We start from the raw sequence: 15,105 nt of genomic DNA on the forward strand, positions 1-15,105 counted from the left end.
GGGTTGGTGAGTGGGGCGAGAGGGGCTGGGTGTGGGGTTATGGGGTTGGTGTGTGGGGCGAGAGGGGCCAGGTGCGGGGTTATGGGGCTAGTGAGTGGGGCGAGAGGGACCAGGAGTGGGGTAATGGGGTTGATGTATGGGGCAAGAGGAGCCATGTGTGGGTTTATGGGGTTGGCGTGTGGGGCGAGAGGGGCCATGTGTGGTGTTATAGGGTTAGTGAGTGGGGCGAGAGGGGCTGGGTGTGGGGTTATGGGGTTGGTGTGTGGGGCGAGAGGGGCCAGGTGTGGGGTTATGGGGTTGGTGAGTGGGGCGAGAGGGGCCGGGTGTGGGGTTATGGGGTTGATGTGTAAGGGGAGAGGGGCCGGGTGTGGGGTTGCAGAGGGGCTGGGTGTGGGGTTATGGGGTTGGTGTGTGGGGCGAGAGGGGCCGGGTGTGGGGTTATGGGGTTGATGTGTAAGGGGAGAGGGGCCAGGTGTGGGGTTGCACAAAAGGACGTTTGCCTGAACGGGAGCAGCATCGTATTTCCGCAAGAAGCACTGATTTCAGACAGTAGGAAGTCAATGCTTTTGCGGAAATTCAAGCGGCCAGTGTAGACAGCTGGCAAGTTTTTCCGGAAAAGCGGCTGATTTTCTGGAAAAACTGGCCAGTCTAGACACAGCCGTGGTGTTTCTGCATTCTCACCATTCTGGCTGACCCATGGTGGACTCACTATTGCCTGTCCTAAGGAGTCAACAGGACTCCGCACCCAGTGACTACTAGCTTGATTTACTGATTTTCTGCCTACCGAGCGACAATCCCCAACTGCTGAGAGAATACACAAGGAGACCCATATAAGAGACTGCTTGCAGTGTGACTCCCTCCGCCTGTTATTTCCTGGCACCAGGGTTTCCAGGCATGTTCCTCTTCTGCTTTGTTGTCTTAAGAGGCGATTTTTCTACCCGCCAGATTTCCAGGCAATAACAACCGGGTCTCTTGCTCCACACCTGCTTGTTCTGGAGCACAAAAAGGAATTAAAGTTAAAAGCCTCGGCGCAGCCTTGATGTCTGGGCTGTTTATCGTAAGGCGAGCACTCTGTCATAATTAACCAGGACATGTGTCCTGTGCTCTTCATTAATAGAACATTCAATTCTTTTTATCTCTCTACCTCTCCCAGGCCAGGAAACCGGAGGGCTAAGTAATCTGATTTGCCCGCTCGGAGCGGCTCACGCAGCCGGGGAGAGGAGCTGAGTGCTGGCCATTTTCCATTACATCTTCTGGGTAGTTTTTATGGGCCTCCCTGCTCAGCCGGGAGAATGGCTCCCCTTTTGTCCTGTAAAGCGCCAACCGCCACGCGGCACCCTGGGAAGGTTTGGTGACGGAAGGGCGGCCGACATGCAAAAGTCGGCAAAAGTGAAAACGGACCAAAATGGGTTTTTTTCTGCCTCCCATTGTCGATATTTCCTGGCCATGTGGCTAGCTACCTGTCGACAGATAGAGCAAAGCCTTGTGGGTAAGCATCCCACAATGCAGTGGGAAGGCAGAGCTGAGCCCTGCACTGAGGAATGCCGAAGCAGCACGTCCGTCTCTCCAGCCCTCCCCCGGCTGCAGCCACCTGCAGGCCGCTGGGTTCCTAGCAGGGCAGAACAGGAGCACTCCCATGATTTGTTCTTTGTTTGTTCCCCAAACAGAGTGTGACGGCGTGTCGGGGTTTCCACCCCGATTCTGCAGCCCCGTAGCAGCAAGAAACAGGCTCCACCAGCCAGTCGAACAGAGAGGGATTATTGCTTCTCCCGGATACAGCCCAGCACAGATGGGATGGGGCTACAGGAGTCAGGGCCAGGATGCCTCAGACCCTTTGAGATGAGTCCCTGGGCCCCTAGACTCCCAGCCCCCTCTTTAGTCTGTCTCCTTCATGGTTCCAGACAAAGACTCCCCTTCCCCCAACACTCCCTTCCTTTGTTCCGTCCCTTCCCTTAACTGGTAGGACCAGTTCGGTCACTGTCATGGGGGCCCTCAAGGTGCCCCCCGCTGGGCAGTGCTCACAGACAGAGGCCAGTAGGGGTCATCCACAGCCCACAGCCTGAGCATAGGAACCAGCAAGGTACTGACACTACATCACACAGAGCAGCTCACTCAGCTGTCAGACACTCCCCGGAGCTTTGAAAGGGGATGGGGGGGGGAGGGGGGCGTGCCTGCAGGGCAGCAGAGATCACAAAACACTGAGCCCAGCCATCAGGGCAGGCATTGATGGATACTGGCAGAAGCCAGTTCTCTCCCCAAAACAAACAGTGGAGGCCGCATGGGTTGGCTGTGGGCTCCCCTGGTGGCTCAGCTCGCTGGAGAGGAGTACGGCTCCTTTCCTGGCCTGGTCCTACCCATGCTTATAAGAAGCTCACGGGAATATTTTAGGGAAAAAGGCAATACGCTGTGTTTATGAAGAATACAACAGGAAAGCTGCTAGCATAGGCCACCACCCACCCACCAATCGATGTGATAGCTACCAGGGTCTGGATCCTTCTGGCGGCCAACCAGATGGGTCACCGAAATGGGGCTCTCTTGGTCCAGACTGATGTTCCAGAATTTTAGCAAGGCGCACCCAAAAATCTGTGGCCATGCAGCCTTGGTTTTTTATAGCAGTTGTTCTTCACTGGGATCCATACGTTTTGCACCGTGATGCTGTCGTCGATTGCTGTTTGACGTGCGCATGTTTCCGAAAGTTGTTCTTCTTATATTACAGCTGCTTTGTCCCAACGGCAAGATGCATGCCTTATCTTTTAGAGCCATTAATTTGCCCTTTAGTTGCATTTTGATAGGGGTATTACAGCAGTCTCTTGGCACTTTTGCGTCTGTTCCTGGCTTTTCCCTAGAACATCTGGTTCGGCGATGGCTTTTATACTCCGGCTATGTCTAGACTTCAGGCTTCTTTTGGAGGAAGCTTTTTTCGGAAGAGTACTTCTGAAAAAACTTCTTCCGAAAGAGAGCGTCCACACTGCCAAAGTGCATCGAGAAAGCGATCTGTTTTTTCGAAAGATAGTGTTCACACTGAATGGACGCTCTCTCGCACGTAATCTGTGATTGCTATGGATGGAGTGACCACCAAGGCACCTGCGCTTTTTCCTCTTTCCTCTTCTTGCGAAAGAACTCCTTCCTCCCCGTCCACACACGCCTTTTTGCGAAAGAGGTTTACCAATGCCGGAAAACCCCCTCTGTTCTTTCGATTGTCTTGCGGAAGAATGAAGTTGCAGTGTGAACGTTCCTCAAGTTTTGTCGGAACAACATCTGTTTTTCCGACAAAACTCTACTGTAGACACACCCTCATTTTTTAACCCATGTCTCCGTTACACGCGCAAAGCAGGATTGGTGCTTTGGGTTTTTTGTGTTCCACAGACCCAATATGAATGTTGAAACGGGACCATCGAACTGCAGCGTTAAGAAAACAATCGTTCTACCCCCTTTCCTTATTACACAATACTCATTTTAAAGCTTAAGACAAAAACCACAGGAATTTATTTCTGCCTTGCAATCAGTTTCGGACACACCATTTCCGCTGGGGCTTCTTTATCAATGGCCAGGCAAAGATCCTTTCTGCTTTTGGAAAGGCTGGCTGGCAGGAGAGACGACAAATGATGGCCCTAAAACACAGCAAGACATTTAAGACCTACACGACTCAATTGTCATTTTTCGTTTTCATCCACACATGACCTAAAACAGGTGGGTTTTCTGCCCAGGAAACTGTCTTTACTGTGTGTGCAAGAAGGAGGCCTCGCCTGGGCCTTGTGGGCTTTCTGATTTCTCCAGCATGAGATGTTTCCTCCATTAACTGGGCCGCAGCCCCCCCCGCCCAACCGCCTCTCCTTGCTTGGGAGGCAGGCTTCAGAGTGTCTAGACCAGGCATGTCCAAAGTCCGGCCCGCGGGCCAATTGCGGCCCGTGTTCCGGTTTAATACGGCCCCACAGGTAATTTGGCAATATCTATCTTTTATGGCCCCCAACGAATCCATATGTATTGAGATGAATACATTGTAAAATCTCAGTTAATGTCAGTCGGTCTAAATCAGTTATAAATATATTTGGACACAACATGTATACTTGGTGTTATGTTCCTGTTCATATTTTTTGAACTTAAAAGTTGACAGACAACCTTTATTACCAATAATATGTAATGTACTTTACAATGTTCCTGACATATATTTCAGCTTCCTGGATTTTTTTTTCATCTGGCCTTCAGATATGAAAGGCAGAGTGATTTAACACCTGTTTAGATTTGTCATCCATGTGACGAAATGAAAAGTGTGCCGTTTGCAATAAACGTCGCATAAAATAGTTTATTTGCGTTTAATTTTAATGGTTCAAAGAATGTCAGGCAAAATGGTCGGCCCTCACGCATGTTCACTTCATCAAATCTGGCCCTCTTTGAAAAAAGTTTGGACACCCCTGGTCTAGACTTAAAACCCAGCCTCCTCCCCATTCAGAGCCATTGGTTCTCCAGCCTGGTCCTGCTAGACCTGCCATCCAGGAAAATCTGAGCCTCGGAGAACCTACCCTCCAGCCTGGATTCAGAAAGTGAACCCGCTGCCCCCCCCCCGCCAATCACACAATCCCCCCCATGGATGTATTTCATTAAGGACATTAAGGAAGTCTCTGTCCCTACCCGGAGCCGGGGGCTCTGCAGCAGCCCCCGCACTAGCCCAGGGGGGCCAGTCATGACAACAGTTCCTCCGTGGCATTGTCCCCCCTAGAACGTCCACGTTCACATCCCACCCCGGGAATTCTGCTCCCCCATGGGACTCCCCGACTCCTTGCCTTGGTGCACAGATTGCTTGGTTGTTTCTGCCTGGCTTCGCCCAGGCTGACCCCCAGCATCGGCACAGTCCTTCCCCTGCCTGCATCGCCCACCTGACTGCTGGCGCCTTCGGCAGCGACGGTCACAAGACGGTTTTTCTTGTAACCGTGATGGCAGGCCGGAAGCCATAGTGCCAGCTCAAGCCGCCTTCTGCAGCCAGACGAAAGAGCAGCAGCCATTAGCTGTAAGGCCTGGAGTCACAGCCTCACATGCCATCTAGTTTGTATTAAAATAGTGCCACATCCAACTGAGAAGGGGGCTTTGCCCTGATAGCCCCCCCCACTGTCACCAGATAAAGACACAGATCTCAAGACGGGTGAGGAAAACTTAAGCAACACCACGGCTGTGTCTACACTGGCCAGTTATTCCGGAAAATCAGCCGCTTTTCCGGAATAACTTGCCAGCTGTCTACACTGGCCGCTTGAATTTCCGGAAAAGCACTGACGATCTCATGTAAAATCATCAGTGCTTTTCCGGAAAAACTATGCTGCTCCCGTTCGGGCAAGAGTCTTTTTCCAGAAAACTGTTCTGGAAAAGGGCCAGTGTAGACAGCACAGATTTCTTTTCTGCAAAAAAGCCCCGATTGCGAAAATGACGATTCGGGCTTTTTTGCGGAAAAGCGCGTCTAGATTGGCCACGGACGCTTTTCCGCAAAAAGTACTTTTCCGGAAAAGCGTCTGTGCCAATCTAGACGCGCTTTTTCTGAAAATACTTTTAACGGAAAACTTTTCCGTTAAAAGCATTTCCGGAAAATCATGCCAGTGTAGAAGTAACCCATCTGTCTGGCAAGAAACTGCTTCTCCATAGAGAATGTTGTGGAATCCGCACTCTATGATCATCCTCATTACATGTTCCTATTGTTTGGATCGCTGTCTGGTTTGTAACTGTTTCTGTCTGCTGTATAATTCATGTTGCTGGGTGTCAATCAATTAAGGTGGAGGGGTCTGATCGGTTAGGTCATTTTGTTATGATTGGTTAGTAAAATTATACTACAATCATTGGTTAAGGTCTAGCTAAGCAGGACTCAGGTTTCATTAGATAAACTGGGGTCCAAGGAGGAGACCAGGAAGAAGATGGGAAGTAACAGAAGCAGAAGGAAGGGAGCAAAGGCTGGAAGAAGACTGGGAACACCAAGAAGAAGGAGGGAAGACCTGAAAGAACTCATCTCCGAGACACAGCCTAACACCAGAGAGACAGATATTGCCTGGCCAACAGGGGAAGGCTGCCTGTATCTGGATTGGTGAGTATGACACCGTGTGCTTAGCATGTGTATTCTGCTTGTTTGGGAATTGTCTATCAATAGAGGAGAAGGATATTACTGTGTGAGGCTCTGTCTGTGGCTAAAGATCCTGCCAACCTGTGGGTTGTTACACCCTGAGCCCTAGGAATTGGGGTAGGGTGGGTGTATAAATTCACAGGGTTGCGCCTTGAGCCCTAGGAACTGGGTCATGGTGTGTCCCTGCAACATGAAAGGGATAGAGAAATTTGTGCAGGTAACACCTGTGCTCCCTCTCTCCTGTGACGTCCCTCCTGCTCGCCACGAGGGCCAGGCGGGAGCAGCTCCAGCCGCCTCCCCCACATTCTTGGACCCCCGAGGCCAGCTCCACCCCAGGGGTCTGTTTCCCTCCCCCCATCCCATGCGAGCTGCTCTCTGCTCGTGAATGCCTCTCACTGGTCTGTCCTGCCCTGCCCCACCCCTGCCTCGTCCTCCCAGTCTCCTCTAAGAGAAGTCTCCCTCCGATTTACGTGCATCTCCGCACCAATCGGCTTTCCCCCATCTCTTAGTTTAAAATCTGCTCTACGGCCTTTTTAATGTTTAGTGCCAGCAGTCTGGTTCCACCCTGGTTTAGGTGGAGCCCATCCTTCCTGTATAGGTTCCCCCTCTCCCAAAAGTGTCCCCAGTTCCTAATAAAGCCAAACCCCTCTTCCCTACACCATCGTCTCATACACGCATTGAGACTCTGAAGCTCTGCCTGCCTACCTGGTCCTGCGCGTGGAACTGGAAGCATTTCCGAGAACGCCACCATAGAGGTCCTGGATTTCAGTCTCTTTCCTAGCAGCCTAAATTTGGCCTCTAGGACATCTCTCCTACCCTTCCCTACGTCATTGGTACCTACATGTACCACGACCACCGGCTCCTCCCCAGCACTACACATAAGTCTATCTAGATGCCTCGAGAGATCCGCAACCTTCACACCAGGCAGGCAAGTAACCATACGGTTCTCCCGGTCATCACAAACCCAACTATCTATGTTTCTAATAATCGAATCACCCACTACTAACACCTGCCTCTTCCTAACTGGCATTCCCTCTCCATCAGGGGTATTCTCAGTGCGAGAGGATACCGCAACATCCTCTGGGAGGAGGGTCCCAACTACGGGATGGTTTCCCTCTGCTCCCATTGAATGCCCTGTTCCCTTGAGACTTTCATCCTCCTTAAGAGCACTGGGGCTCTCAGACTGGAGGTGGGACAGTACTACAGTGTCCCGGAAAGTCTCATCAACATAGCTCTCTAGCTCCCTTAGCTCCTCCAGTTCAGCCACCCTGGCCTCCAAAGCCCGAACTCGGTCTCTGAGGGTCAGGAGCTCCTTGCAACGGGTGCACACATACGCCACCCGCCCACAGGGCAGGTAATCATACATGTTACACTCGACGCAATAAACAGGATAGCCCCCACTCTGCTGCTGGGCTTCTGTCTGCATTTTTCTAATGAATAAGTTTAAGTGTAAACTGGGATTCTCTTTAAACCTCTGGAATATAGATTTTAAGAGTTATGTTTGTAAAAAGGTCCGAAGTCACTCGTGCCCTCTAACCTCCCCCTCTAAACTCCCTCTCCAAATCTCCTGTTAGCTGTTCCTGTCGCAAGCTCCCTGGTCGCTGAGTCACCGGCTTATATAGCTCTGGTAGCCCCTCCCCCTGACTGAGGCTCAGCCAATTAACAGAGGCTTCTAGGTTTCAAACCTTTTAGAAGCTCCTTCAAACAAACAAACAAACAATCAAACAAACAAACAAACAAACCAACCAGACAAACACAAGCTCAGCACACTGCAAATAACTCCCCCACCCCCACAAACACACACTCCAGACAGCCACTTACCACAAGGGCCCCGTTTTTACTCCTCTTTTACCTGGAGAACTCCCTCTCCAAACTCTCCTGTTAGCTGTTCCTGTTCCAATTCCGGAGGCTTCAAATCAGTAGGCAGCTGGCTTAAAAGAATCAAAGGAAGTGTTTCGTCACACAGCGCAGAGCCAACCTGTGGAACTCCTTGCCAGAAGATGTTGCGAAGGCTGAGACTATAATAGGATTTCAAAAGACTTTGATAAATTCATGGAGGTTAGGCCCATCAATGGCTATTAGCCAGGATATGTAGAGATGATATCCCTCACCTCTGTTTGCCAGAAGGTGGGAATGGGTTAGGGTTGAAGGTGTTGGCCTTGAACCCCACTAGATTTGCATTGGAGTCGATGAAGCCGGGTGGAACCATGCCGGGGGCTCAGAGGGTGAAAATCAGCCCAGGTGCTAATGACCCCGCGCCGCTGGCCCTCTGCAGGGGCGTGACTCGCACCCAACATTTTAGAAGTCAGTTCCCGGCCCTCTTGTTGTCACACAGAGACGGTGTCACAGCTGCCTTCGCCAGGCCCCATTTCGGTCCAGGCTCCTCCCCGTCCACTCAGCGCGAGGTCCCGCCAGGCCTTTCTCTCTCTTGACAAGCCAGAGTCCTCGACTGACAGACGGGCTCAGATCCGTCCTGTCAGCCGGCCTGGCCCGCGAGGAGCTCAAGGGAGGTTTCTCCGCAGCTGTCAAACCCGCCCCGATTCCAGTGGCTTCAAATCGTCAGATTAGACTCTGGGGACAGCTGCAAAATGGCAGAGCTGTCCCGCGGGTCTCTGGGGGGGCTGCGTGTGGTCAGCGACCCCCGGGGCCCTCCTAGGGCAGGGTGTTCTTGCTGTTCCTGCGGGGCCCTTGGATGGAACTTTCCGTCGCACCCAGGAGCCCTTCCCCTCCCACCAAGCCTTCTGCGGGGAGCAACGCCCCCGGTCCCCTCAGTTCCCATCTGGCCTGCGGGCTAGCGGGTCCCTCAGACGGGGCCTCAGCTGACGGCCCAGCAGCTTGCCAGCGGTTCCTACAGCCCTTCGGAGCAGGAGATCCAGGCAGGTCCCAGTGGTCGGGTTGGCAATGCCAGAGACCCGACATGGCCTGTGGGTCTGTCGCTGCTGAGGTGAACTGTGTGTTTTCCCCTCGTGACCTGCCCAGGCCTCCACACCCTCGTCTCCCGCTCCTCCCCAGGGCTGGCCAGGCTGCCAGGCCGACCCTGCAATATCCCCAGCAGGCCAGGCTGCCTTCACAGGCCTGAGGCAGCACTTTGCTCTCCCTCATAGACTCACAGAATCCCAGGGCGGGCAGAGGCCTCAGGAGGCACCGAGTCCAGCCCCCTGCCCAAGGCAGGACCAGCCCAACTCCATCAGCCCAGCCAGGGCTTGGTCCAGCCGGGACATAACACCTCTAGGGATGGAGATTCCACCTAGGGTTACCAGATGGCTCCAACAAAAATACCAGACACACTTGACGTGACACCACAATCTACATTACAACTGATTTAGACAATACCGGACCGTTCTGTTTTCTCAATTAGTTTCCTGAACAGGAAGCTCAAACACTGGACTGTCCGGTTCAAAACGGAACACCTGACATCCCTAACTCCACCCCCTCCCTCGGTACCCATCCCAGGGCTTCCTCGTGTGTCCTAATCCCCAACCTAGACCTCCCCACTGCAATGTGAGCCCATGGCTCCTTGTTCTGCCACCTGCCCCCACTGAGACCAGCCTCTCTCCAGCCTCTTTGGACCCCCCTGCAGGGAGTTGCAGGCTGCTCTCAAATCCCCCCTCACTCTTCTCTTCTGCAGACTAAACAAGCCCAAATCCCTCAGCCTCTCCTCGTAGATCACGTGCTACAGCCCCCCCCCCATGCTTATTGCAGCAATAGATAAAAAACGGACTGAAAGCCCCAGCTGCGACCGAGGCAGACGACAGCTCTCTGCAACGGGGAGGAGGGGAGTTACCCCACACGACATGCTCCCCGGGTGTTTGCCTGACTAGGATACCAGCGGCAGTACCAGCAATGCAGGTCTCTTTGGGGCGGGGGGCATTGGAAAGAGGCTAGCAGGGCCTGGGAATGGCTTTGGTGGGGCGATGTGTCTGGAGAAGGATCTGTGTACGGGGGGAGGAGGAATCTTGGAGGAGCCCGGAGAAGCACTTGTGGGGGGGAGCAAGAGGGGGGCTCGGGAAGGCGTGTTGGTTCGACCGCAGCTGCTCCGAAACCCGGCCCAGTCCAGCAGCAGCAGCTGCCGAGAGCAGCGAAGCGACGGCTCCGTGCAAGATTAATGCTTCCCGGCAGCGACGCTGCGGCATCCGAAACCCACAGGCCTCCCGTCACCCGTCGGACAGACACGTCCTCTTCCAAACAAACTTGATCAATGACTCCGCGGCTGCGGCATGTCTGCAGCCCTGCGGAAGGGTGCAGAGTCAATTAACTCCCCTCCCGAAAGGCGCTGGCATGTCGCAATGATCTCCCTCGCCAGACAGCAACGTAGGAGACAGCCCAGGGACCAAAATCACGGCGTGTTTTTCCATCCTCTTAAAGCGGCAGTGCGCCAAGCAGGCACATTATCATGAAATGAGTTTGAGGCTTTGTGTCAGGCATTGGTCTTTTAAAGGATAACAGCCTACTATAGCGTCTTCCACAGCCCAGAGCAGGGGTGGGAAACCTGTCGCTGGAGGGCCACATGCAACCCATCAGGGTTCAATAGTCAGTGATTAGGAAAATATTCCTAATTATGAGGCTAGCTCGAGTCTGGAACAGGCGTTCAAGGGCGTGCCCTTCGGTGGACGTTTTCAGGAACAGACAGGATGAACGCTGTGCAGGGATGGTCTGTCAGGGTGGGCTGGATGCGGTTCGCATCCCGGTTGATCATGTTCGTTACCCAGCTTTGTGTGAAATAAAGTAAAATATCGATGTGTGTCCAAAACCAAAGGTTTCAACCTTGTCTTTATTTATAGGGGAGGAGGGACTTTTTGGGGGGTCGGGGGCCTCTGACCCACAGAAAAATCAGTCAGGGGCTGCAGCGAAGTAAAACAATGACAAACACCCCCTCCACACCTCACTGACGGTGGCCCCCAATCGAGACACCTTACTCCCCTTGAACTCCAGCCCCATAGCGGGGAAGGGAGGACCAAAATTCAGGGCTTCCTACAGGCCAGATTAACTATTCTGGGGTCCCAGGTTTTTGTAGATTTTGGGGGCCTCCTTAGCTCTGGGGTGGGGCCAAAAATGAGGGGTTCAGTGTGCGGGAAGGGGCTGCTGGAGAGTGGGATAGGGATGAGGGTACAGGAGGGGGTGAAGGTGTGAAGTCTGGGTGGGAAGGAGGGTGCAGGAGAAGGCTGGGGGTGGTGCATCTTTGTATGAGGTGGGGATGAGGGGGGCAGATCTAGGCAGGAGGTTGGTTGCAGGAGCACAATGAGGGGGAGGGGTCTGGGGAGGAGGGGGTGTGAGGTCAGGGTGCAAGGGAGGGTGAAGGAGGGGCTGGGGGTTCTGGGTGGGAGGTGGGGTGCAGGAATGGGGTAGGGGTGTGGGAAAGAGGGGGTGCACATTAGAACGATGGGGGTGCGGGCTCTGGGCATGGAGGAAGGGGGGCGTGTAACTGGGTCTGTACACCCCGCTGCTCCTCCGCACCACCCCCTGCTGCTCCCATTGGCCACAATTCCAGCCAATGGGAGCAGTGGGGCCAGCCTCCAATGGAGCAGTTTCCTGCACCGTGGTGCCCCCTGCTGGCGGGAGGGGAAGCAGCAGGGCACAGAACCGCTTCCTCCCGCTGCGAGCCACATCCGGCCCGTGAGGCTTGGGGCTCTCCCCAGCACTGATGCTCCAACCACGCGGGGTGGGGGCCTGCGGGGCTGGAATCATAGATTCATAGAACTGGAAGGGACCTCGAGAGGCCACGAGTCCAGTCCCCTGCCCTCATGGCAGGACCAAATACTGTCTAGACCATCCCTGACAGATGTCTGTCTATCCTGCTCTGAAATATCTCCAGTGATGGAGATTCCACAACCCCCCTAGGCAATTTATTCGAGTATTTAAACACCCTGACAGGCAGGAAGTTTTTCCTAATGTCCAACCTAAACCTCCCTGGCTGCACTTTAAGCCCATTACTTCTTGTCCTGTCCTCAGTGCCCAAGGAGAACAATTTTTCTCCCTCCTCCTTGTGACACCCTTTTAGATACTTGAAAAACTGCTCTCATGTCCCTTCTCAGTCTTCTCCTTTCCAAACTAAACAAGCCCAATTCTTTCAGCCTCCCCTCAGAGCTCCTGTTCTCAAGACCTTTCATCATTTGTGTTGCTCTTCTCTGGACCTTCTCTAATGTTGCCACATCTTTCTTGAAATGTGGAGCCCAGAACTGGGCACAAGACTCCAACTGAGGCTTAATCAGCACAGAGTAGAGCGGAAGAACGACTCCTCGTGTCTGGCTCACAACACTTCTGCCCAGAATCAGGTTTGCTTTTTTTTTTTTTTTTGCAATAGCATCACACTATTGACTCATATTTAGCTTGTGGTCCACTCTGACCCCTTGATCCCATTCTGCAGGGCTCCTCCCTAGACAGTCGCTTCCCATTCTGTGTGTGTGAGACACGGATTGTTCCTTCCTAAGTGGAGCACTTTGCATTTGTCCTCATTAAACTTCATCCTATTGACCTCAGACCATTTCTCCAGTTTGTCCGGATCAGTTTGAATTCTGACCCTCTCCTCCAGAGCACTTGCAACCCCTCCCAGCTCGGTGTAATCAGCAAACTTAATAAATGTCCTTTCTATGCTGTCATCTAAATCGTTGATGAAGATATTGAACAGAACTGGCCCCAAACCAGACCTCTGCAGAACCCCACTTGTTATGCCCTTCCAGCATGAGTGTGAACCCTTAATAACTACTCTGAGAATGGTTATCCGGCCAGTTATGCACCCACCTTACAGTCGCCCCATCTAGGTTGGATTTCCCTAGTTAACTGATAAGAGGTCATGCGAGACCGTGTCAAATGCCTTACTAAAGTCTGGGTGTACCTCGTGCACTGTTGGAACACCAGCAAGGGCTCCCTGCTGCAGGGGGGCGAGCCCCGAGTCCACGGCCCATTGCATGGGACCAAATTCCTCCCCCCTCCCTGCGCTGAATGTGCAATTTGTGTCTCGGGTTGGAGATTCACCCCTACAGTCATTGCCACCAGATGTTTCTCAGAAGCATTTGCATTCACCCCGGGAGCTGCCAGCCACCAGCTGGTTACCCCAGCAGGAGACGGGGAGGCCAAGACTTCTCCTCGCTGATTTCTTGGGGATCCTTCGCATTGGATTCCCAAATGAAGCCGGTGGCTTAATAACCCTCAATTCTCCTGCCAGGCAGCGAATGTGCTGCAGGAAAGCTGCTGTGCTCCCTAATCACAGGGAAGAATTTTAACTAGTTACAGCGGAGGGTAAATATTTGTCCAGCGATACACAAGGAAATTGGCGTGCGCACAGAGGGAATTCATCCCTGTCCAAGAGACACTATTCGGATTCCTAAACCTTCCTTGCAGCAATTTAAACCCATGGCTGCTTGTCCTGTCCTGAGAGGCCAAGGAGAACCATTTTTCTCCTTGTTACCCCCTTTAGGTACTTGAGAACGACTATCATGTCCCCGCTCAGTCTTCTCCTTTCTACAGAAAGCAAACCCAATTCTTTCAGCCTCCCCTCAGAGCACATGGTCTCTGGACCTTCCATCATTTGTGTTGCTCTTCTCTGGACCTTCTCCAAATCTTTCTTGAAATGTGGTGCCCAGAACTGGACACAAGACTCCTACTGAGGCCAAAGTATACCTACCCGGCTGCCTGGCTCAGACGTGGTGTTTTCCTTTTAGTTGGCATTGGCTGGGAATTGAACCCACCTTTACTGCTGGGAAGGTAGCAATGCTTACTACAATGCCACCAACATATATGCTTAACTCCCGTCTGACGAGCACAAAGGCTATTTTTCCTCCCTCTCCCTTCCTTTGGACTACAGTGACTCACCCTCTCTCCCAGGATGCCTTTGGTTTCTTGCTCCTGGTATCCCTCCCCATGCCAGAAACCGGCAGGCGCCTCCCAGCTGACAGCTGGATGCTCTCTGTATGGTGGTGGAGTACCGAGGCAAAAATACCCATCTGTTAATGCTGGAAAATGAATCCGGTGGGAGGGCTCAAAACCTCAGCAGCAGGTATGGGGCCCGCTGAGGGCCTGTGCACAATCTTCTCTGAAAGATCAGTCTGCTTCAGCCCCACGGAAGATACCACCTGCCATGTCCCCCGTGCTGGGGCTCTGAAGGCTCGAGGTCTGCTGGGGGTGGCTGAGCAGCCAGTGGGATCTGTTGGGGGATATCTATGGGGCTGTCAGTGGAATATTGGGACTCTGGAAGTTCTCTGACGGTTGGAGGGTGTTGAGGGGCAATCAATGGACCGCTGAGGCTCCGAAGGTTCCATGGCGGTTGTCTGAGGGTCAGTCGGTGGAACACTGGGGCTCTGAAGGTTCCATGGCAGCTGTCTGAGGGTCAGTCGGTAGAACACTGGGGCTCTGAAGGTTCCATGGCAGTTGTCTGAGGGTCAGTCGGTGGAACACTGGGGCTCTGAAGGTTCCATGGCAGCTGTCTGAGGGTCAGTTGGTGGAACACTGGGGCTCTGAAGGTTCCATGGCAGTTTGGGGTGGTTGTAGGTCAGTTGGCGCAGTGGTTCCCAACCTTTTTTATGCTGTGGATGGCAAACCCATTCACAAGCTTGTGGTGGACTAGTAACATCTTATTTTCACATTTGGATATCAATTATGCAAAAAAAGGAATATGAAAATATGCAAATTTGCTCCCTGGTGCCTAACACCCTTTGACCCCTCCCACCCCTACAACCCATGCCAACACCTTCTTGCCCTGTGACCCCCCCCATGCCCTCACCCAAAACTCCTTTGCCCCACCCCACCCCCACACTCCCCAGAGTGAGGCTGCCTTCTCTAGGGAGCGTGGCCATTACTGCCATGGGCAGGGGGAGCGGCCCTCCTCCTTCACACCCACTCCCTCTCTAAACGTGTCTCGTGCCCCCATGGGTTGAGGGGGGAACACGGAGCCCTGGCCGGCCTCCATTACCAAGGAGGGAGGACAGAGGGAGGCACCTCCCGCCCCGCCGCCTCCTGCCACCGCTTCAGTCCCCAAGGCTGCAAAAGCTGAGCTGCTGCGAACAGCCAGCCTG

The 15,105-nt window shown here is 53.3% G+C and overlaps 1 long non-coding RNA gene across 1 annotated transcript; it reads right to left on the minus strand.

Moving 5' to 3' along the window:
• Positions 1-1,664: 1,664 nt before the first annotated feature.
• Positions 1,665-14,785, minus strand: LOC142828108 (uncharacterized). The gene is made up of 2 exons (XR_012903100.2): positions 13,907-14,785; positions 1,665-3,611 (listed from the first exon to the last, which is right to left on the minus strand). It is a non-coding gene; the product is annotated as an uncharacterized LOC142828108 (long non-coding RNA).
• Positions 14,786-15,105: the final 320 nt, after the last annotated feature.

Source organism: Pelodiscus sinensis, chromosome 3 (assembly GCF_052426305.1).
Source record: "Pelodiscus sinensis isolate ZL-2025 chromosome 3, ASM5242630v1, whole genome shotgun sequence".
Taxonomy (NCBI): Eukaryota; Metazoa; Chordata; order Testudines; family Trionychidae; genus Pelodiscus; species Pelodiscus sinensis.